Genomic DNA, 22,335 nt, shown 5'->3' with positions numbered 1-22,335 from the left:
AGAGGGACCTCAGAAATAAGCCCGGGTGCTGTACCCAGAGGTACCTCAGAAGGAAGGCCGTTGACTGTACCCAGAGGGACCTCGGAAGAAAGGCCTGCTGACTGTACCCAGAGGGAACTGAGAAAGAAGGCAGAGTGACTGTACCCAGAGGGACCTCAGAAGGAAGGCCTTTGACTGTACGCAGAGGTACCCCTGAAGGAACGCCTGGTGATTGTACCCATAGGTACCTCAGAAGGAATGACTGGAGACTGTAACCAGAGGTACCTCGTAAGAACGGCCTGGTGAGTGTACCCAGAGGTACCTCGGAAACTAGTCCTGATGACTGTACCCACAGGTACTTCGGAAGGAAGGCCTGGAGATTGTACCCAGAGGTACCTCAGAAGAAAGGCCTAGAGACTGTTCCCAGAGGGACCTCAGAAAGAAGGCCGTGTGACTGTACCCAGAGATACCTCTGAAGGAAGGCCTGTTGACTGTACCCAGAGGTACCTCAGAAGAAAGGCCTAGAGACTGTTCCCAGAGGGACCTCAGAAAGAAGGCCGTGTGACTGTACCCAGCGGTACCTCAGAAGGAATGCCTGGTGACTGTACTCAGAGGTACCACGGAAAAAAGGCCTGGTGAGTGTACCCAGAGGTACTTCGGAAGGATGGCCTGGTGACTATACCCAGAGGTACCTCCGAAGGAAGGACTGGTGACTGTACCTAGAGGTATCTCGGAGGGAGGGCATAGTGACTTTACCCAGAGGTACCTCGGAAGGAAGGTCCAGAGACTGCACCCAAAGGTACCTCGGAAGAAAGGCCCGGTGACTGTACCCAGAGGTATCTCAGAAGCAAGACCTGGTGACTCTACACAGAGGTACCTCAGAAGGAAGGCCTGGTGACTCTACCCAGAGGTACCTTGGAAGGAAGGCCTGGTGACTACCCAGACGTACCTCCGAAGAAAGGCCTGGTGACTGTACTCAGAGGTACCCCAGAAGAAAAACCTCGTGACTGTACCCAGTGGTACCTCAGAAGGAAGGCATGATGACTGTACCCAGAGGTACCTCGGAAGGAAGGCCTGGTCACTGTACCCAGAGCTAACTCTGAAGGAATGCCTGGTGACTGTACCCAGAGGTACCTCAGAAGAAAGGCCTAGAGACTGTTCCCAGAGGGACCTCAGAAAGAAGGCCGTGTGACTGTACCCAGAGATACCTCTGAAGGAAGGCCTGTTGACTCTACCCATAGGTACCTCAGAAGGAAAGCCTGGTGACTGTACCCGGAGGTACCTCGTAAGAAAGGCCTGGTGAGGGTACACAGACTTACCTCGGAAACAAGGGCTGGTGACTGTATCCAAAGGTACCTCAGAGGGAAGGTCTGGTGACTGTACCCAGAGGTAGATCGGAAGAAAAGCCTGGTGACTGTACCTAGAGGGACCTCAGAAATAATCCCGGGTGACTGTACCCGGAGGTACCTCCTAAGAAAGGCCTGGTGACTGTACCCAAAGGGACCTCGGAAGAAAGGCCTGGTGACTGTACCCAGAGGGAACTGAGAAAGAAGGCCGGGTGACTGTACCCAGAGGTACCTGAGAAGGAAGGCCTTTGACTGTACCCAGAGGCACCTCTGAAGGAACGCCTGGTGACTGTACCCAAAGGTATCTCAGAAGGAAAGCCTGGTGACTGTACGCAGTGGTACCTCAGAAGGATGGCCTGGTGAGTCTACCCAGAGGTACTTTAGAAGGAAGGCCTGGTGACTCTACCCAGAGGTACCTCGGAAACAAAGCCTGATGACTGTACTCAGAGGTACCTCGGAAGGAAGGCCTGGGGACTATACCCAGAGGTACATCGGAAGGAAGGCCTGGTGACCATTCCCAGAGGTACCTCGGAAGGAAGGCCTGGTGACCGTACCCAGACGTACCTTGGAAGAAAGGCCTGGTGACTGTACCCAGAAGTACCTCGGAAGGAAGGCCTGGTAACTATACCCAGACGTATCTCTGAAGAAAGGCCTGGTGACTGTATTAAGAGTGGCCACGGAAGGAAGGCCTGGTTACTGTACCCAGAGTTACCTGAGAAGGAAGGCCTGGTGGGTGTACCCACAGGAACCTCAGATGGAAGGCCTGGTGACTGTACCCAGGGGTACCTCAGAATGAAAACCTGGTGATTGTACCCAGAGTTCCCTCTTAAGAAATGCCTGGTGACTGTACACAGAGATACCTCGGAAGGAACAGCTGGTGACTGTACCCGGCGATATTTCAGAAGAAAGACCTGGTGACTGTACCAAGAAGCACCTCAGAAGAAAGGCATGGTGACTATACCCAGAGGTACTTCGGAAGGAATGCCTGGTGACTGTACCCACAGGTACCTCGGAAGGAAGGCCTGGGGATTGTACCCAGAGGTACATCGGAAGGAAGGCCTGTTGAGCGTACCCAGAGATACCTCGGAAGGAAGGCTTGGTGACAGCACTCAGAGGTACCTGGGAAGGAAGGCCTGGTGACTGTACTCCGAGGTACCGCAGAAGGAATGCCTGGTGACAGTACCCAGACGTACCTCGGAAGAAAGTCCTGGTGAGTGTACTCAGAGGTACCTCGGAGGGAAGGTCTTGTGACTGTACCCAGAGTTACCTCGGAAGGAAGGCCTGGTGACTGCACCGAGAGGTTCCTCGGAAGGAAGGACTGGTGAGTGTACCCAGGCGCACCTCGGAAGAAAGTTCTGGTGACTGTACTCAGAGGTACCGCAGAAGGAAAGCCTGGGGACTTTACCCAGAGATAACTTAGAAGGAATGCCTGGTGACTGTACACAGATGTACCTCGGAAGGAAGGCCTGGTGACCGCGCCCAGAGGTACGTCGGAAGGAAGGTCTGGGGACCGTACCCAGAGGGACCTCGGAAGAAATGCTTGGTGACGGTACTCAGAAGTACCTGGGAAGGAAGGCCTGGTGACTGTACTCGGAGGTACCGCAGAAGGAAGCCCTGTTGACTGTACCCAGAGGTATCTCAGAAGGAAGGCATGGTGACTGTACCCAGAGGTACCTCGGAAGGAAGGCCTAGTGACTGTACCCAGAGGTACCTCAGAAGGAATGCCTGGTGACTGTACTCAGAGGTACCGCGGAAAAAGGTCTGGTGAGTGTACCCAGATGTACCTCGGAAGGATGGTCTGGTGACTATACCCGGAGGTACCTCCGAAGGAAGGCCTGGTGACTGTACTCAGAGGTACCTCAGAAGAAATACCTCGTGACTGTACCCAGAGGTACCTGAGAAGGAAGGCCTGGTGACTGTACCCAGGGGAACCTCGGAAGGAAGGCCTGGTGACTGTACCTACAGGTAAGTCCGAATGAGGCGTGGTGACTGTACCCAGGGCATCTCCAAACGAAAGCCAGGTGACTGCAGCCAGAGGTACCTCGGAAGAAAGGCCTGCTGACTGTTCCGAGAAGTACCTCAGAAGGAAGGCCTGATGACTCTACCCAGACGTACTCCTTCAGAAAGGCCGGGTGACTGTACTCAGAGGTACCTCGGAAGGAAGGCCTGGTGACTGTACCCAGAGGTACGTCGGAAGGAAGGCCTGGTGACTGTACCTAGAGATAACTCGGAAGAAAGGAGTGGTGACTGTACCCAGGGTAACTCCCAAGGAAAGCCTGGTGACTTTAACCAGAGGTACCTCGGAAGGAAGGCCTGCTGACTGTAGCCAGAGTTACCTCCGAAGGAAGGCCTGGTTACTGTACCCAGAGGTAACTCGGAAGAAATGCCTGGTGACTCTAAACAGAGGTACCTCGGGAGGAATCCCTGGTGACTGTACCCAGAGGTACCTCAGAAGGAAGGCCTGGTGATTGTTCCTAGAGATACCTCCGAAAGGAAGGCCTGGTGACTGTACACAGAAGTACCTCGGAAGAAAGGCCTGGTGACTGTACCCAGAGCTAACTCAGAAGAAAGACCTCGTGACTGTACCCAGAGGTACCTCAGAAGGAAGGCCTGGTGATTGTACCTAGAGGTACCTCGGAAGGAAGGCCTGGTGACTGTACCCAGAGGGACCTGAGAAATAAGCCCGGGTGCTGTACCCAGAGGTACCTCAGAAGGAAGGCCATTGACTGTACCCAGAGGGACCTCGGAAGAAAGGCCTGCTGACTGTACCCAGAGGGAACTGAGAAAGAAGGCAGAGTGACTGTACCCAGAGGGACCTCAGAAGGAAGGCCTTTGACTGTACCCAGAGGTACCCCTGAAGGAACGCCTGGTGATTGTACCCATAGGCACCTCAGAAGGAACAACTGGAGACTGTAACCAGAGGTACCTCGTAAGAACGGCCTGGTGAGTGTACCCAGAGGTACCTCGGAAACTAGTCCTGATGACTGTACCCACAGGTACTTCGGAAGGAAGGCCTGGAGACTGTACCCAAGGGTACCTCGGAAGGAAGTCCTGGTGACTGTACACAGAAGCACCTCGGAAGAAAGGCCTGGTGACTGTACCCAGAGGTACCTCTGAAGGAAGGCCTAGTGACTGTACCCAGAGTTAAGTCAGAAGGAGCGCCTGGTGATTGTACCCAGAGGTACTTCGGAAGGAAATCCTGGTGGCTTAACCCAGAAGTGCCTCGGAAGGAAGGCCTGGTGATCGTACCCAGAGGTACCTCGAAAGAAATGCTTGGTGACGGTACTTAGAAGTACCTGGGAAGGAAGGCCTGGTGACAGTACTCGGAGGTACCGCAGAAGGAAGGCCTGGTGACTGTACACAGAGGCACCACGGAAGGAAGGCCTGGTGACTCTACCCAGAGGTACCTTGGAAGGAAGGCCTGGTGACTACCCAGACGTACCTCCGAAGAAAGGCCTGGTGACTGTACTCAGAGGTACCCCAGAAGAAAAACCTCGTGACTGTACCCAGTGGTACCTCAGAAGGAAGGCATGATGACTGTACCCAGAGGTACCTCGGAAGGAAGGCCTGGTCACTGTACCCAAAGCTAACTCTGAAGGAATGCCTGGTGACTGTACCCAGAGTTACTTCGTGAGAAAGGCCTGGTGACTGTACCCAGAGGTACCTCAGAAGAAAGGCCTAGAGACTGTTCCCAGAGGGACCTCAGAAAGAAGGCCGTGTGACTGTACCCAGAGATACCTCTGAAGGAAGGCCTGTTGACTCTACCCGTACGTACTCAGAAGGAAAGCCTGGTGACTGTACCCGCAGGTACGTCGTAAGAAAGGTCTGGTGAGGGTACACAGACTTACCTCGGAAACAAGGGCTGGTGACTGTATCCAAAGGTACCTCAGAGGGAAGGTCTGGTGACTGTACCCAGAGGTAGATCGGAAGAAAAGCCTGGTGACTGTACCTAGAGGGACCTCAGAAATAATCCCGGGTGACTGTACCCAGAGGTACCTCAGAAGGAAGGGCGGTGACTGTACCCAGAGGTACCTCCTAAGAAAGGCCTGGTGACTGTACCCAGAGGGACCTCAGAAATAAGCCCGGGTGCTGTACCCAGAGGTACCTCAGAAGGAAGGCCGTTGACTGTACCCAGAGGGACCTCGGAAGAAAGGCCTGCTGACTGTACCCAGAGGGAACTGAGAAAAAAGGCAGGGTGACTGTACCCAGAGGTACCTCAGAAGGAAGGCCTTTCACTGTACCCAGAGGTACCTCTGAAGGAACGCCTGGTGACTGTACCCATACGTACCTCAGAAGGAACGACTGGAGACTGTAACCAGAGGTACCTCGCAGAACGGCCTGGTGAGTGCACCCAGAGGTACCTCGGAAACTAGTCCTGATGACAGTACCAACAGGTACTTCGGAAGGAAGGCCTGGAGACTCTACCCAGACGTACCTCGGAAGAAAGGCCTGGTGACTGTAGTCAGAGGTACCTCGGAAGGAAGGCCTGGTGACTGTACCCAGAGGTACCTGGGAAGAAATGCCTGATGACACTACCCAGAGGTACCTCGGAAAGAAGAACTGCTGACTGTACCCAGAGGTACCTGGAAAGGAAGTCCTGGTGACTGTACTCAGAGGTACCTCAGAAGAAATACCTCGTGACTGTACCCAGAGGTACCTGAGAAGGAAGGCCTGGTGACTGTACCCAGAGGTACCTCGGAAGGAAGGCCTGGTCACTGTACCCAGAGCTAATTCTGAAGGAATTCCTGGTGACTGTACCCAGAGGTACCTCATAAGAAAGGCCTGGTGACTGTACCCAGAGGTACCTCAGAAGCAAGGCCTGGTGACTGTACCAAGAGGTAACTCGTAGGAAAGGCGTGGTGAGTGTACCCAGGGTAATTCCCATGGAAAGCCTGGTGACTGTAACCAGAGTTACCTCGGGAGGAAGGCCTGGTGACTGTAACGAGAAGTACCTCAGAAGGAAAGCCTGATGACTCTACCCAAACTTACCCCTTAATAAAGGCCGGATGACTGTACTCAGAGGTACCTCGGAAGGAAGGCCTGCTGACTCTACCCAGAGGGACCTCGGAAGGAAGGCCAGGTGACTGTACCCAGAGGTACCTGGAAAGGAAGGCCCGGTGACTGTACCCAGAGGTACCTCGGAAGGAAGGCCTGGTGACTGTACCCAGACGCACTTCGGAAGAAAGTCCTGGTGACTGTATTCAGAGGTAACTCGGAAGGAAGGCCTGGGGACTTTACCCAGGGATACCTCAGAAGGAATGCCTGGTTACTGTACCCAGATGTACCTCGGAAGGAAGGCCTGGTGACTGTACCCAGAGATACCTGGGAAGAAATGCCTGATGACACTACCCAGAGGTACCTCGGAAGGAAGCCCTGCTGACTGTACCCAGAGGTACCTGGAAAGGAAGGTCTGGTGACTGTACTCAGAGGTACCTCAGAAGAAATACCTCGTGACTGTACCCAGACGTACCTGAGAATGAAGGCCTGGTGACTGTACCCAGAGGTACCTCGGAAGGAAGGCCTGGTGACTGTTCCTAGAGGTAAGTCCGAATGAGGCGTGGTGACTGTACCCAGGGTATCTCCGAAGGCAAGCCAGGTGACTTCAGCCAGAGGTACCTCGGAAGAAAGGCCTAGTGACTGTTCCGAGAAGTACCTCAGAAGGAAGGCCTGATGACTCTACCCAGACGTACCCCTTAAGAAAGGCTGGGTGACTGTACTCAGAGGTACCTCGGAAGGAAGGCCTGGTGACTGTACCCAGAGGTACGTCGGAAGGAAGGCCTGGTGACTGTACCTAGAGATAACTCGGAAGAAAGGTGTGGTGACTGTACCCAGGGTAACTCCCAAGGAAAGCCTGGTGACTGTAACCAGAGGTACCTCGAAAGGAAGGCCTGCTGACTGTAGCCAGAGTTACCTCCGAAGGAAGGCCTGGTGACTGTACCCAGAGGTAACGCGGAAGAAATGCCTGGTGACTCTAAACAGAGGTACCTCGAGAGGAATCCCTAGTGACTGTACCCAGAGGTACCTCATAAGGAAGGCCTGGTGATTGTACCTAGAGGTACCTCGGAAGGAAGGCCTGGTGACAGTACCCAGTGGGACCTCAGAAATAAGCCCGGGTGCTGTACCCAGAGGTACCTCAGAAGGAAGGCCGTTGACTGTATCCAGAGGGACCTCGGAAGAAAGGCCTGGTGACTGTATCCAGAGGGACCTCGGAAGAAATGCCTGGTGACTGTACCCAGAGGGAACTGAGAAAGAAGGCAGAGTGACTGTACCCAGATGAACCTCAGAAGGAAGGCCTTTGACTGTACCCAGAGGTACCCCTGAAGGAACTCCTGGTGATTGTACCCATAGGTACCTCAGAAGGAACGACTGGAGACTGTAACCAGAGGTACCTCGTAAGAACGGCCTGGTGAGTGTACCCAGAGGTACCTCGGAAACTAGTCCTGATGACTGTACCCACAGGTACTTCGGAAGGAAGGCCTGGAGACTGTACCCAGACGTACCTCGGAAGAAAGGCCTGGTGACTGTAGTCAGAGGTACCTCGGAAGGAAGGCCTGGTGTCTGTACCCAGGGGTACCTCGGAAGGAAGGCCTGGCGACTGTACACAGAAGCACCTCGGAAGAAAGGCCTGGTGACTGTACCCAGAGGTACCTCGGAAGGAAGGCCTAGTGACTGTACCCAGAGCTAAGTCAGAAGGAGCGCCTGGTGATTGTACCCAGAGGTACTTCGGAAGGAAAGCCTGGTGGCTTAACCCAGAAGTGCCTCGGAGGAAGGCCTAGTGATCGTACCCAGAGGTACCTCGAAAGAAATGCTTGGTGACGGTACTTAGAAGTACCTGGGAAGGAAGGCCTGGTGACAGTACTCGGAGGTACCGCAGAAGGAAGGCCTGGTGACTGTACCCAGAGGTAACTCGTAAGGAAGGCCTGGTGACTGTACCCAGAGGTACCTCAGAAGGAATGCCTGGTGACTGTACTCAGAGGTACCACGGAAAAAAGGCCTGGTCAGTGTACCCAGAGGTACTTCGGAAGGATGGCCTGGTGACTATATCCAGACGTACCTCCGAAGGAAGGACTGGTGACTGTACCTAGAGGTATCTTGGAGGGAGGGCATAGTGACTTTACCCAGAGGTACCTCGGAAGGAAGGTCCAGAGACTGCACCCAAAGGTACCTCAGAAGAAAGGCCCGGTGACTGTACACAGAGGTATCTCAGAAGCAAGACCTGGTGACTCTACACAGAGGTACCTCAGAAGGAAGGCCTGGTGACTGTAAACAGAGGCACCACGGAAGGAAGGCCTGGTGACTCTACCCAGAGGTACCTTGGAAGGAAGGCCTGGTGACTACCCAGACGTACCTCCGAAGAAAGGCCTGGTGACTGTACTCAGAGGTACCCCAGAAGAAAAACCTCGTGACTGTACCCAGTGGTACCTCAGAAGGAAGGCATGATGACTGTACCCAGAGGTACCTCGGAAGGAAGGCCTGGTCACTGTACCCAGAGCTAACTCTGAAGGAATGCCTGGTGACTGTACACAGAGGTACCTCGTGAGAAAGGCCTGGTGACTGTACCCAGAGGTACCTCAGAAGAAAGGCCTAGAGACTGTTCCCAGAGGGACCTCAGAAAGAAAGTCGTGTGACTGTACCCAGAGATACCTCTGAAGGAAGGCCTGTTGACTCTACCCATAGGTACCTCAGAAGGAAAGCCTGGTGAGTGTACCCAGAGATACCTGGGAAGAAATGCCTGATGACACTACCCAGAGATACCTCGGAAGGAAGCCCTGCTGACTGTACCCAGAGGTACCTGGAACGGAAGGCCTGGTGACTGTACTCAGAGGTACCTCAGAAGAAATACCTCGTGACTGTACCAGACGTACCTGAGAATGAAGGCCTGTTACTGTACCCAGGGGTACCTCGGAAGGAAGGCCTGGTGACTGTACCTAGAGGTAAGTCCGAATGAGGCGTGGTGACTGTACCCAGAGTATCTCCCAAGGAAAGCCAGGTGACTTCAGCCAGAGGTACCTCGGAAGAAAGGCCTGGTGGCTGTTCCGAGAAGTACCTCAGAAGGAAGGCCTGATGACTCTACCCAGACGTACCCCTTTAGAAAGGCCGGGTGACTGTACTCAGAGGTACCTCAGAAGGAAGGCCTGGTGACTGTACCCAGAGGTACGTCGGAAGGAAGGCCTGGTGACTGTACCTAGAGATAACTCGGAAGAAAGGATTGGTGACTGTACCCAGGGTAACTCCCAAGGAAAGCCTGGTGACTGTAACCAGAGGTACCTCGGAAGGAAGGCCTGCTGACTGTAGCCAGAGTTACCTCCGAAGGAAGGCCTGGTGACTGTACCCAGAGGTAACTCGGAAGAAATGCCTGGTGACTCTAAACAGAGGTACCTCGGGAGGAATCCCTGGTGACTGTACCCAGAGGTACCTCAGAAGGAAGGCCTGGTGATTGTTCCTAGAGATACCTCCGAAAGGAAGGCCTGGTGACTGTACACAGAAGTACCTCGGAAGAAAGGCCTGGTGACTGTACCCAGAGCTAACTCAGAAGAAAGACCTCGTGACTGTACCCAGAGGTACCTCAGAAGGAAGGCCTGGTGATTGTACCTAGAGGTACCTCGGAAGGAAGGCCTGGTGACTGTACCCAGAGGGACCTCAGAAATAAGCCCGGGTGCTGTACCCAGAGGTACCTCAGAAGGAAGGCCGTTGACTGTATCCAGAGGGACCTCGGAAGAAAGGCCTGGTGACTGTATCCAGAGGGACTTCGGAAGAAATGCCTGGTGACTGTACCCAGAGGGAACTGAGAAAGAAGGCAGAGTGACTGTACCCAGATGAACCTCAGAAGGAAGGTCTTTGACTGTACCCAGAGGTACCCCTGAAGGAACGCCTGGTGATTGTACCCATAGGTACCTCAGAAGGAACGACTGGAGACTGTAACCAGAGGTACCTCGTAAGAACGGCCTGGTGAGTGTACCCAGAGGTACCTCGGAAACTAGTCCTGATGACTGTACCCACAGGTACTTCGGAAGGAAGGCCTGGAGACTGTACCCAGACGTACCTCGGAAGAAAGGCCTGGTGACTGTACCCAGGGGTACCTCGGAAGGAAGGCCTAGTGACTGTACCCAGAGCTAACTCAGAAGGAGCGCCTGGTGATTGTACCCAGAGGTACTTCGGAAGGAAAGCCTGGTGGCTTAACTCAGAAGTGCCTCGGAAGGAAGGCCTGGTGACCGTACCCAGAGGTACCTCGAAAGAAATGCTTGGTGACGGTACTTAGAAGTACCTGGGAAGGAAGGCCTGGTGACAGTACTCGGAGGTACCGCAGAAGGAAGGCCTGGTGACTGTACCCAGGGGTATCTCAGAAGGAAGGCCTGGTGACTGTACCCAGAAGTAATTCATAAGGAAGGCCTGGTGACTGTACCCAGAGGTACCTCAGAAGGAATGCCTGGTGACTGTACTCAGAGGTACCGCGGAAAAAAGGCCTGGTGAGTGTTCCCAGAGGTACCTCGGAAGGATGGCCTGGTGACTATACCCAGAGGTACCTCCGAAGGAAAGACTGGTGACTGTACCCAGAGGTATCTCGGAGGGAGGGCATAGTGACTTTACCCAGAGATACCTCGGAAGGAAGGTCCAGAGACTGTACCCAAAGGTACCTCGGAAGGAAGGCCCGGTGACTGTACCCAGAGGTATCTCAGAAGCAAGACCTGGTGACTCTACACAGAGGTACCTCAGAAGGAAGGCCAGGTGACTGTACACAGAGGCACCACGGAAGGAAGGCCTGGTGACTGTACCCAGAGGTACCTTGGAAGGAAGGCCTGGTGACTGTACCCAGAGGTACCTTGGAAGGAAGGCCTGGTGACTACCCAGACATACCTCCGAAGAAAGGCCTGGTGACTGTACCCAGAGGTACTTTAGAAGGAAGGCCTGGTGACTGTACCCAGAGCTAACTCAGAAGGAGCGCCTGGTGATTGTACCCAGAGGTACTTCGGAAGGAAAGCCTGGTGGCTTAACTCAGAAGTGCCTCGGAAGGAAGGCCTGGTGACCGTACCCAGAGGTACCTCGAAAGAAATGCTTGGTGACGGTACTTAGAAGTACCTGGGAAGGAAGGCCTGGTGACAGTACTCGGAGGTACCGCAGAAGGAAGGCCTGGTGACTGTACCCAGGGGTATCTCAGAAGGAAGGCCTGGTGACTGTACCCAGAAGTAACTCGTAAGGAAGGCCTGGTGACTGTACCCAGAGGTACCTGAGAAGGAATGCCTGGTGACTGTACTCAGAGGTACCGCGGAAAAAAGGCCTGGTGAGTGTACCCAGAGGTACCTCGGAAGGATGGCCTGGTGACTATACCCAGAGGTACCTCCGAAGGAAAGACTGGTGACTGTACCCAGAGGTATCTCGGAGGGAGGGCATAGTGACTTTACCCAGAGGTACCTCGGAAGGAAGGTCCAGAGACTGTACCCAAAGGTACCTCGGAAGGAAGGCCCGGTGACTGTACCCAGAGGTATCTCAGAAGCAAGACCTGGTGACTCTACACAGAGGTACCTCAGAAGGAAGGCCTGGTGTCTGTACACAGAGGCACCACGGAAGGAAGGCCTGGTGACTGTACCCAGAGGTACCTTGGAAGGAAGGCCTGGTGACTGTACCCAGAGGTACCTTGGAAGGAAGGCCTGGTGACTACCCAGACATACCTCCGAAGAAAGGCCTGGTGACTGTACCCAGAGGTACTTTAGAAGGAAGGCCTGGTGACTGTACCCAGAGGTACCACGGAGGGAAGGCCTGGTAAGTGTACCCAGAGGTAACTGAGAAGAAAGCCCTTCTGACTGTACCCAGAGGTACCTCGAAAGAAAGGCCTGGTGAGTGTACCCAGAGTTACGTCAGAAGGAAGGTCTGGTGAGTGTATCCAGAGGTACTTCAGAAGGAAGGCCTGTTGAGTGTACCCAGAGGTACCTCGGAAGGAAGCCCTGGTGACTGTACCCAGAGCTATCTCAGAAGGAAGGCCTGGTGACTGTCTCCAGAGGTACCTCGGAAGGAAGGCCTTGTGACTGTACCCAGAGGTGACTAGGAAGGAAGGCCTGGTGACTGTACCCAGAGGTAGATCGGAAGAAAAGCCTGGTGACTGTACCTAGAGGGACCTCAGAAATAATCCCGGGTGACTGTACCCAGAGGTACCTCAGAAGGAAGGGCGGTGACTCTACCCAGAGGTACCTCCTAAGAAAAGTCTGGTGACTGTACCCAAAGGGACCTCGTAAGAAAGGCCTGGTGACTGTGCCCAGGGGGACTTCGGAAGAAAGGCCTGCTGACTGTACTCAGAGGGAACTGAGAAAAAAGGCAGGGTGACTGTACCCAGAGGTACCTCAGAAGGAAGGCCTTTCACTGTACCCAGAGGTACCTCTGAAGGAACGCCTGGTGACTGTACCCATACGTACCTCAGAAGGAACGACTGGAGACTGTAACCAGAGGTACCTCGCAGAACGGCCTGGTGAGTGCACCCAGAGGTACCTCGGAAACTAGTCCTGATGACAGTACCAACAGGTACTTCGGAAGGAAGGCCTGGAGACTCTACCCAGACGTACCTCGGAAGAAAGGCCTGGTGACTGTAGTCAGAGGTACCTCGGAAGGAAGGCCTGGTGACTGTACCCAGAGGTACCTGGGAAGAAATGCCTGATGACACTACCCAGAGGTACCTCGGAAAGAAGAACTGCTGACTGTACCCAGAGGTACCTGGAAAGGAAGTCCTGGTGACTGTACTCAGAGGTACCTCAGAAGAAATACCTCGTGACTGTACCCAGAGGTACCTGAGAAGGAAGGCCTGGTGACTGTACCCAGAGGTACCTCGGAAGGAAGGCCTGGTCACTGTACCCAGAGCTAATTCTGAAGGAATGCCTGGTGACTGTACCCAGAGGTACCTCATAAGAAAGGCCTGGTGACTGTACCCAGAGGTACCTCAGAAGCAAGGCCTGGTGACTGTACCAAGAGGTAACTCGTAGGAAAGGCGTGGTGAGTGTACCCAGGGTAATTCCCATGGAAAGCCTGGTGACTGTAACCAGAGTTACCTCGGGAGGAAGGCCTGGTGACTGTAACGAGAAGTACCTCAGAAGGAAAGCCTGATGACTCTACCCAAACGTACCCCTTAATAAAGGCCGGATGACTGTACTCAGAGGTACCTCGGAAGGAAGGCCTGCTGACTCTACCCAGAGGGACCTCGGAAGGAAGGCCAGGTGACTGTACCCAGAGGTACCTGGAAAGGAAGGCCCGGTGACTGTACCCAGAGGTACCTCGGAAGGAAGGCCTGGTGACTGTACCCAGACGCACTTCGGAAGAAAGTCCTGGTGACTGTATTCAGAGGTACCTCGGAAGGAAGGCCTGGGGACTTTACCCAGGGATACCTCAGAAGGAATGCCTGGTTACTGTACCCAGATGTACCTCGGAAGGAAGGCCTGGTGACTGTACCCAGAGATACCTGGGAAGAAATGCCTGATGACACTACCCAGAGGTACCTCGGAAGGAAGCCCTGCTGACTGTACCCAGAGGTACCTGGAAAGGAAGGTCTGGTGACTGTACTCAGAGGTACCTCAGAAGAAATACCTCGTTACTGTACCCAGACGTACCTGAGAATGAAGGCCTGGTGACTGTACCCAGAGGTACCTCGGAAGGAAGGCCTGGTGACTGTTCCTAGAGGTAAGTCCGAATGAGGCGTGGTGACTGTACCCAGGGTATCTCCGAAGGCAAGCCAGGTGACTTCAGCCAGAGGTACCTTGGAAGAAACGCCTAGTGACTGTTCCGAGAAGTACCTCAGAAGGAAGGCCTGATGACTCTACCCAGACGTACCCCTTAAGAAAGGCTGGGTGACTGTACTCAGAGGTACCTCGGAAGGAAGGCCTGGTGACTGTACCCAGAGGTACGTCGGAAGGAAGGCCTGGTGACTGTACCTAGAGATAACTCGGAAGAAAGGTGTGGTGACTGTACCCAGGGTAACTCCCAAGGAAAGCCTGGTGACTGTAACCAGAGGTACCTCGAAAGGAAGGCCTGCTGACTGTAGCCAGAGTTACCTCCGAAGGAAGGCCTGGTGACTGTACCCAGAGGTAACGCGGAAGAAATGCCTGGTGACTCTAAACAGAGGTACCTCGAGAGGAATCCCTAGTGACTGTACCCAGAGGTACCTCATAAGGAAGGCCTGGTGATTGTACCTAGAGGTACCTCGGAAGGAAGGCCTGGTGACAGTACCCAGTGGGACCTCAGAAATAAGCCCGGGTGCTGTACCCAGAGGTACCTCAGAAGGAAGGCCGTTGACTGTATCCAGAGGGACCTCGGAAGAAAGGCCTGGTGACTGTATCCAGAGGGACCTCGGAAGAAATGCCTGGTGACTGTACCCAGAGGGAACTGAGAAAGAAGGCAGAGTGACTGTACCCAGATGAACCTCAGAAGGAAGGCCTTTGACTGTACCCAGAGGTACCCCTGAAGGAACTCCTGGTGATTGTACCCATAGGTACCTCAGAAGGAACGACTGGAGACTGTAACCAGAGGTACCTCGTAAGAACGGCCTGGTGAGTGTACCCAGAGGTACCTCGGAAACTAGTCCTGATGACTGTACCCACAGGTACTTCGGAAGGAAGGCCTGGAGACTGTACCCAGACGTACCTCGGAAGAAAGGCCTGGTGACTGTAGTCAGAGGTACCTCGGAAGGAAGGCCTGGCGACTGTACACAGAAGCACCTCGGAAGAAAGGCCTGGTGACTGTACCCAGAGGTACCTCGGAAGGAAGGCCTAGTGACTGTACCCAGAGCTAAGTCAGAAGGAGCGCCTGGTGATTGTACCCAGAGGTACTTCGGAAGGAAAGCCTGGTGGCTTAACCCAGAAGTGCCTCGGAGGAAGGCCTAGTGATCGTACCCAGAGGTACCTCGAAAGAAATGCTTGGTGACGGTACTTAGAAGTACCTGGGAAGGAAGGCCTGGTGACAGTACTCGGAGGTACCGCAGAAGGAAGGCCTGGTGACTGTACCCAGAGGTAACTCGTAAGGAAGGCCTGGTGACTGTACCCAGAGGTACCTCAGAAGGAATGCCTGGTGACTGTACTCAGAGGTACCACGGAAAAAAGGCCTGGTCAGTGTACCCAGAGGTACTTCGGAAGGATGGCCTGGTGACTATATCCAGACGTACCTCCGAAGGAAGGACTGGTGACTGTACCTAGAGGTATCTTGGAGGGAGGGCATAGTGACTTTACCCAGAGGTACCTCGGAAGGAAGGTCCAGAGACTGCACCCAAAGGTACCTCAGAAGAAAGGCCCGGTGACTGTACACAGAGGTATCTCAGAAGCAAGACCTGGTGACTCTACACAGAGGTACCTCAGAAGGAAGGCCTGGTGACTGTAAACAGAGGCACCACGGAAGGAAGGCCTGGTGACTCTACCCAGAGGTACCTTGGAAGGAAGGCCTGGTGACTACCCAGACGTACCTCCGAAGAAAGGCCTGGTGACTGTACTCAGAGGTACCCCAGAAGAAAAACCTCGTGACTGTACCCAGTGGTACCTCAGAAGGAAGGCATGATGACTGTACCCAGAGGTACCTCGGAAGGAAGGCCTGGTCACTGTACCCAGAGCTAACTCTGAAGGAATGCCTGGTGACTGTACCCAGAGGTACCTCGTGAGAAAGGCCTGGTGACTGTACCCAGAGGTACCTCAGAAGAAAGGCCTAGAGACTGTTCCCAGAGGGACCTCAGAAAGAAAGTCGTGTGACTGTACCCAGAGATACCTCTGAAGGAAGGCCTGTTGACTCTACCCATAGGTACCTCAGAAGGAAAGCCTGGTGAGTGTACCCAGAGATACCTGGGAAGAAATGCCTGATGACACTACCCAGAGGTACCTCGGAAGGAAGCCCTGCTGACTGTACCCAGAGGTACCTGGAACGGAAGGCCTGGTGACTGTACTCAGAGGTACCTCAGAAGAAATACCTCGTGACTGTACCAGACGTACCTGAGAATGAAGGCCTGTTACTGTACCCAGGGGTACCTCGGAAGGAAGGCCTGGTGACTGTACCTAGAGGTAAGTCCGAATGAGGCGTGGTGACTGTACCCAGAGTATCTCCCAAGGAAAGCCAGGTGACTTCAGCCAGAGGTACCTCGGAAGAAAGGCCTGGTGACTGTTCCGAGAAGTACCTCAGAAGGAAGGCCTGATGACTCTACCCAGACGTACCCCTTTAGAAAGGCCGGGTGACTGTACTCAGAGGTACCTCAGAAGGAAGGCCTGGTGACTGTACCCAGAGGTACGTCGGAAGGAAGGCCTGGTGACTGTACCTAGAGATAACTCGGAAGAAAGGATTGGTGACTGTACCCAGGGTAACTCCCAAGGAAAGCCTGGTGACTGTAACCAGAGGTACCTCGGAAGGAAGGCCTGCTGACTGTAGCCAGAGTTACCTCCGAAGGAAGGCCTGGTGACTGTACCCAGAGGTAACTCGGAAGAAATGCCTGGTGACTCTAAACAGAGGTACCTCGGGAGGAATCCCTGGTGACTGTACCCAGAGGTACCTCAGAAGGAAGGCCTGGTGATTGTTCCTAGAGATACCTCCGAAAGGAAGGCCTGGTGACTGTACACAGAAGTACCTCGGAAGAAAGGCCTGGTGACTGTACCCAGAGCTAACTCAGAAGAAAGACCTCGTGACTGTACCCAGAGGTACCTCAGAAGGAAGGCCTGGTGATTGTACCTAGAGGTACCTCGGAAGGAAGGCCTGGTGACTGTACCCAGAGGGACCTCAGAAATAAGCCCGGGTGCTGTACCCAGAGGTACCTCAGAAGGAAGGCCGTTGACTGTATCCAGAGGGACCTCGGAAGAAAGGCCTGGTGACTGTATCCAGAGGGACTTCGGAAGAAATGCCTGGTGACTGTACCCAGAGGGAACTGAGAAAGAAGGCAGAGTGACTGTACCCAGATGAACCTCAGAAGGAAGGTCTTTGACTGTACCCAGAGGTACCCCTGAAGGAACGCCTGGTGATTGTACCCATAGGTACCTCAGAAGGAACGACTGGAGACTGTAACCAGAGGTACCTCGTAAGAACGGCCTGGTGAGTGTACCCAGAGGTACCTCGGAAACTAGTCCTGATGACTGTACCCACAGGTACTTCGGAAGGAAGGCCTGGAGACTGTACCCAGACGTACCTCGGAAGAAAGGCCTGGTGACTGTACCCAGGGGTACCTCGGAAGGAAGGCCTAGTGACTGTACCCAGAGCTAACTCAGAAGGAGCGCCTGGTGATTGTACCCAGAGGTACTTCGGAAGGAAAGCCTGGTGGCTTAACTCAGAAGTGCCTCGGAAGGAAGGCCTGGTGACCGTACCCAGAGGTACCTCGAAAGAAATGCTTGGTGACGGTACTTAGAAGTACCTGGGAAGGAAGGCCTGGTGACAGTACTCGGAGGTACCGCAGAAGGAAGGCCTGGTGACTGTACCCAGGGGTATCTCAGAAGGAAGGCCTGGTGACTGTACCCAGAAGTAACTCATAAGGAAGGCCTGGTGACTGTACCCAGAGGTACCTCAGAAGGAATGCCTGGTGACTGTACTCAGAGGTACCGCGGAAAAAAGGCCTGGTGAGTGTTCCCAGAGGTACCTCGGAAGGATGGCCTGGTGACTATACCCAGAGGTACCTCCGAAGGAAAGACTGGTGACTGTACCCAGAGGTATCTCGGAGGGAGGGCATAGTGACTTTACCCAGAGGTACCTCGGAAGGAAGGTCCAGAGACTGTACCCAAAGGTACCTCGGAAGGAAGGCCCGGTGACTGTACCCAGAGGTATCTCAGAAGCAAGACCTGGTGACTCTACACAGAGGTACCTCAGAAGGAAGGCCAGGTGACTGTACACAGAGGCACCACGGAAGGAAGGCCTGGTGACTGTACCCAGAGGTACCTTGGAAGGAAGGCCTGGTGACTGTACCCAGAGGTACCTTGGAAGGAAGGCCTGGTGACTACCCAGACATACCTCCGAAGAAAGGCCTGGTGACTGTACCCAGAGGTACTTTAGAAGGAAGGCCTGGTGACTGTACCCAGAGCTAACTCAGAAGGAGCGCCTGGTGATTGTACCCAGAGGTACTTCGGAAGGAAAGCCTGGTGGCTTAACTCAGAAGTGCCTCGGAAGGAAGGCCTGGTGACCGTACCCAGAGGTACCTCGAAAGAAATGCTTGGTGACGGTACTTAGAAGTACCTGGGAAGGAAGGCCTGGTGACAGTACTCGGAGGTACCGCAGAAGGAAGGCCTGGTGACTGTACCCAGGGGTATCTCAGAAGGAAGGCCTGGTGACTGTACCCAGAAGTAACTCGTAAGGAAGGCCTGGTGACTGTACCCAGAGGTACCTGAGAAGGAATGCCTGGTGACTGTACTCAGAGGTACCGCGGAAAAAAGGCCTGGTGAGTGTACCCAGAGGTACCTCGGAAGGATGGCCTGGTGACTATACCCAGAGGTACCTCCGAAGGAAAGACTGGTGACTGTACCCAGAGGTATCTCGGAGGGAGGGCATAGTGACTTTACCCAGAGGTACCTCGGAAGGAAGGTCCAGAGACTGTACCCAAAGGTACCTTGGAAGGAAGGCCCGGTGACTGTACCCAGAGGTATCTCAGAAGCAAGACCTGGTGACTCTACACAGAGGTACCTCAGAAGGAAGGCCTGGTGTCTGTACACAGAGGCACCACGGAAGGAAGGCCTGGTGACTGTACCCAGAGGTACCTTGGAAGGAAGGCCTGGTGACTGTACCCAGAGGTACCTTGGAAGGAAGGCCTGGTGACTACCCAGACATACCTCCGAAGAAAGGCCTGGTGACTGTACCCAGAGGTACTTTAGAAGGAAGGCCTGGTGACTGTACCCAGAGGTACCACGGAGGGAAGGCCTGGTAAGTGTACCCAGAGGTAACTGAGAAGAAAGCCCTTCTGGCTGTACCCAGAGGTACCTCGAAAGAAAGGCCTGGTGAGTGTACCCAGAGTTACGTCAGAAGGAAGGTCTGGTGAGTGTATCCAGAGGTACTTCAGAAGGAAGGCCTGTTGAGTGTACCCAGAGGTACCTCGGAAGGAAGCCCTGGTGACTGTACCCAGAGCTATCTCAGAAGGAAGGCCTGGTGACTGTCTCCAGAGGTACCTCGGAAGGAAGGCCTTGTGACTGTACCCAGAGGTGACTAGGAAGGAAGGCCTGGTGACTGTACCCAGAGGTACCACAGAAGAAAGGCCTGGTGACTGTACCCAGAGGTACCTCAGAAGGAAGGCCTGGTGACTGTGCACTGAGGTACCTGAGAAGGAAAGCCTGGTGACTGTACCCAGAGTTTCCTCTTAAGAAATTCCTGGTGACTGTACCCAGAAATACCTCGGAAGGAAGGCCTGGTGACTCTACCCAGAGGTACTTCAGAAGACAGGCGTGGTGAGTGTACACAGCAGTTCCTCAGAAGAAAGGCCTGGTGACTATACCCAGAGGTGCTTCAGAAGGAAGGCCTGGTGATTGTACCCACATGTACCTGGGAAGGAGGCCTAGTGACCGCACCCAGAGGTACCTCGGAAGGAAGGCCTGTTGACCGTACCCAGAGGTACCTCGGAAGGAAGGCCTTGTTTCTGTACTGAGAGGCACCTGAGAAGGAGAGCTTGGTGAGTGTACCCAGAGGTACCTCGGCAGGAAGGCCTGGTGACTGTACCCAGAAGTACCTCAGAAGGAAGGCCTGGTGACTGTACCCAGACGTACCTCGGAAGAAAGCCCTGGTGACTGTACCCAGGGTAACTCCCAAGGAAGGCCTTTTGACTGTACCCAGAGGTACCTCGGAAGAAAGGCCTGGTGACTGTACCCAGAGGTACCTCGGAAGAAAGGCCTGGTGACTGTACCAAGAAGTACCTCGGAAGAAAGGCCTGGTGACTGTACTTAGAGGTACCATAGAAAGAAGGCCTGGTGACTGTACCCAGAGTTGCCTAGGAAGGAAGGCCTGGTGACTGTATCCAGAGGTACCACAGAAGGATGTCCTGGTGACTGCACCCAGAGGTACCTCATAAGGAAGGACTGGTGACTGTACCCAGAGTTAACTCTGAAGAAATTCCTGGTGACTGTACCCAGAAATACCTCGGAAGGAAGGCCTGGTGACTCTACCCAGAGGTACTTCAGAAGAAAGGCGTGGTGACTGTACCCAGCAGTACCTCAGAAGAAAGGCCTGGTGACTATACCCAGAGGTACTTCCGAAGGAAAGCCTGGTGACTGTACCCAGAGGTACCTCGGAAGGAAGGCCTGGTGATTGTACCCAGATGTACCTTGGAAGGAACGCCTGGTGACCGCACCCAGAGGTACCTTGGAAGGAACGCCTGGTGACCGCACCCAGAGGTACCTTGGAAGGAAGGCCTGTTGACCGTACCCAGAGGTACCTGGGAAGGAAGGCTTGGTGACTGTACACAGAGGTACCTGGAAGAAGGCCTGGTGAGTGTACTCGGAGGTACTGCAGAAGGATTGCCTCGTGACTGTATCGAGAGGTATCTCAAAAGGAAGGCCTGGTGGCTGTACCAAGAGGTACCTCAGAAGGATGCCCTGGAGGCTCCTCCCAGAGGTACTTTAGAAGGAAGGCCTGGTTACTCTGCCCAGAGGTACCTCGGAAGGAAGGCCCGGCGACTGTACTCAGAGGTACCTGGTAAGGAAGGCCTGGTGACTGTACCCAGAGATACCGCAGAAGGAATGCCAGGTGACTGTACTCAGAGATACCGCGGAAGAAAGGCCTGGTGACTGTACCCAGAAGTACCTCGGAAGAAAGGCCTGATGACTGTACCCAGAGATTTCTCGGAAGGAAGGCCTGGTGACTGTACCCAGAGTTAATTCAGAAGGAAAGCCTGGTGACTATACCCAGATGAACCTCGTAAGAAAGGCCTGATGAGTGTACCCAGAGTTACCTCGGAAAGAAGGCCTGGTGAATGTGTCCAAAGGTACCTCGGAAGGAAGGCCTGGTGACTGTGCCCAGAGGTACCTTGTAAAGAAAGTCTGGTGACTGTACTCAGAGGTACCTTGGAAGAAAGGCCTGGGTACTTTACCCAGAGATACCTCAGAAGGAAGGCCTGATGACTGTACCTACAGGTAACTCGGAAGAAAGGCGTGGTGATCGTACCCTGGGTAACTACCAAGGAAGGCCTGGTGACTGTACCCAGAGTAACCTCGGAAGGAATGCCTGGTGACTGCACCCAGAGGTACCTCGGAAGGAAGGCCTGGTGACTGTATCGAGAGGTACCTCGGAAGGATGGCCTTGTGACTCTACCCAGAGGTACCTGAGAAGGAGAGTTTGGTGACTGTAACCAGAGGTACCTCGGAAGGAAGGCCTGGTGACTGTACCCAGAAGTACCTGAGAAGGAAGGTCTGGTGACTGTACCCAGAGTTACCTCGGGAAAAAGGCCTGGTGAGTGCACCCAGAGGTACCTCGGAAGGCAGGCCTGGCGATTGTACCCAGAAGTACCTCAGAAGGAAGGCCTGGTGACTGTACCCAAACGTACCTTGGAAGAAAGCCCTGGTGCCTGTACCCAAGGTAACTCCCAAGGAAGGCCTGTTGACTGTACCCAGATTTATCTCGGAAAAAAGGCCTGGTGAGTGCACCCAGAGGTACCTCGGAAGGAAGGCCCGGCGATTGTACCCAGAAGTACCTCAGAAGGAAGGCCTGGTGACTGTACCCAGACGTACCTCGGAAGAAAGGCCTGGTGACTGTACTCAGAGGTACCTGGGAAGGAAGGCCTGGTGACTGTACCCAGAGGTGTCTAGGAAGGAAGGCCTGGTGACTGTACCCAGAGGTACCACAGAAGGAAAGCCTGGTGACTGTACCCAGAGTTACCTCTTAAGAAATTCCTGGTGACTTCACCCAGAAATACCTCGAAGGACGGCTTGGTGACTCTACCCAGAGGTACTTCAGAAGACAGGCCTCGTGACTGTACCGAGCAGTACCTCAGAAGAAAGGCCTGGTGACTATACCCAGAGGTACTTCAGAAGGAAGGCCTGGTGACTGTACCCAGAGGTACCTCGGAAGGAAGGCCTGGTGATTGTACCCAGATGTACCTGGGAAGGAAGGC

The sequence above is a fragment of the Loxodonta africana genome, unplaced genomic scaffold (assembly GCF_030014295.1).
Source record: "Loxodonta africana isolate mLoxAfr1 unplaced genomic scaffold, mLoxAfr1.hap2 scaffold_62, whole genome shotgun sequence".
Lineage (NCBI taxonomy): Eukaryota > Metazoa > Chordata > Mammalia > Proboscidea > Elephantidae > Loxodonta > Loxodonta africana.
This window is presented reverse-complemented; position numbering follows the sequence as displayed.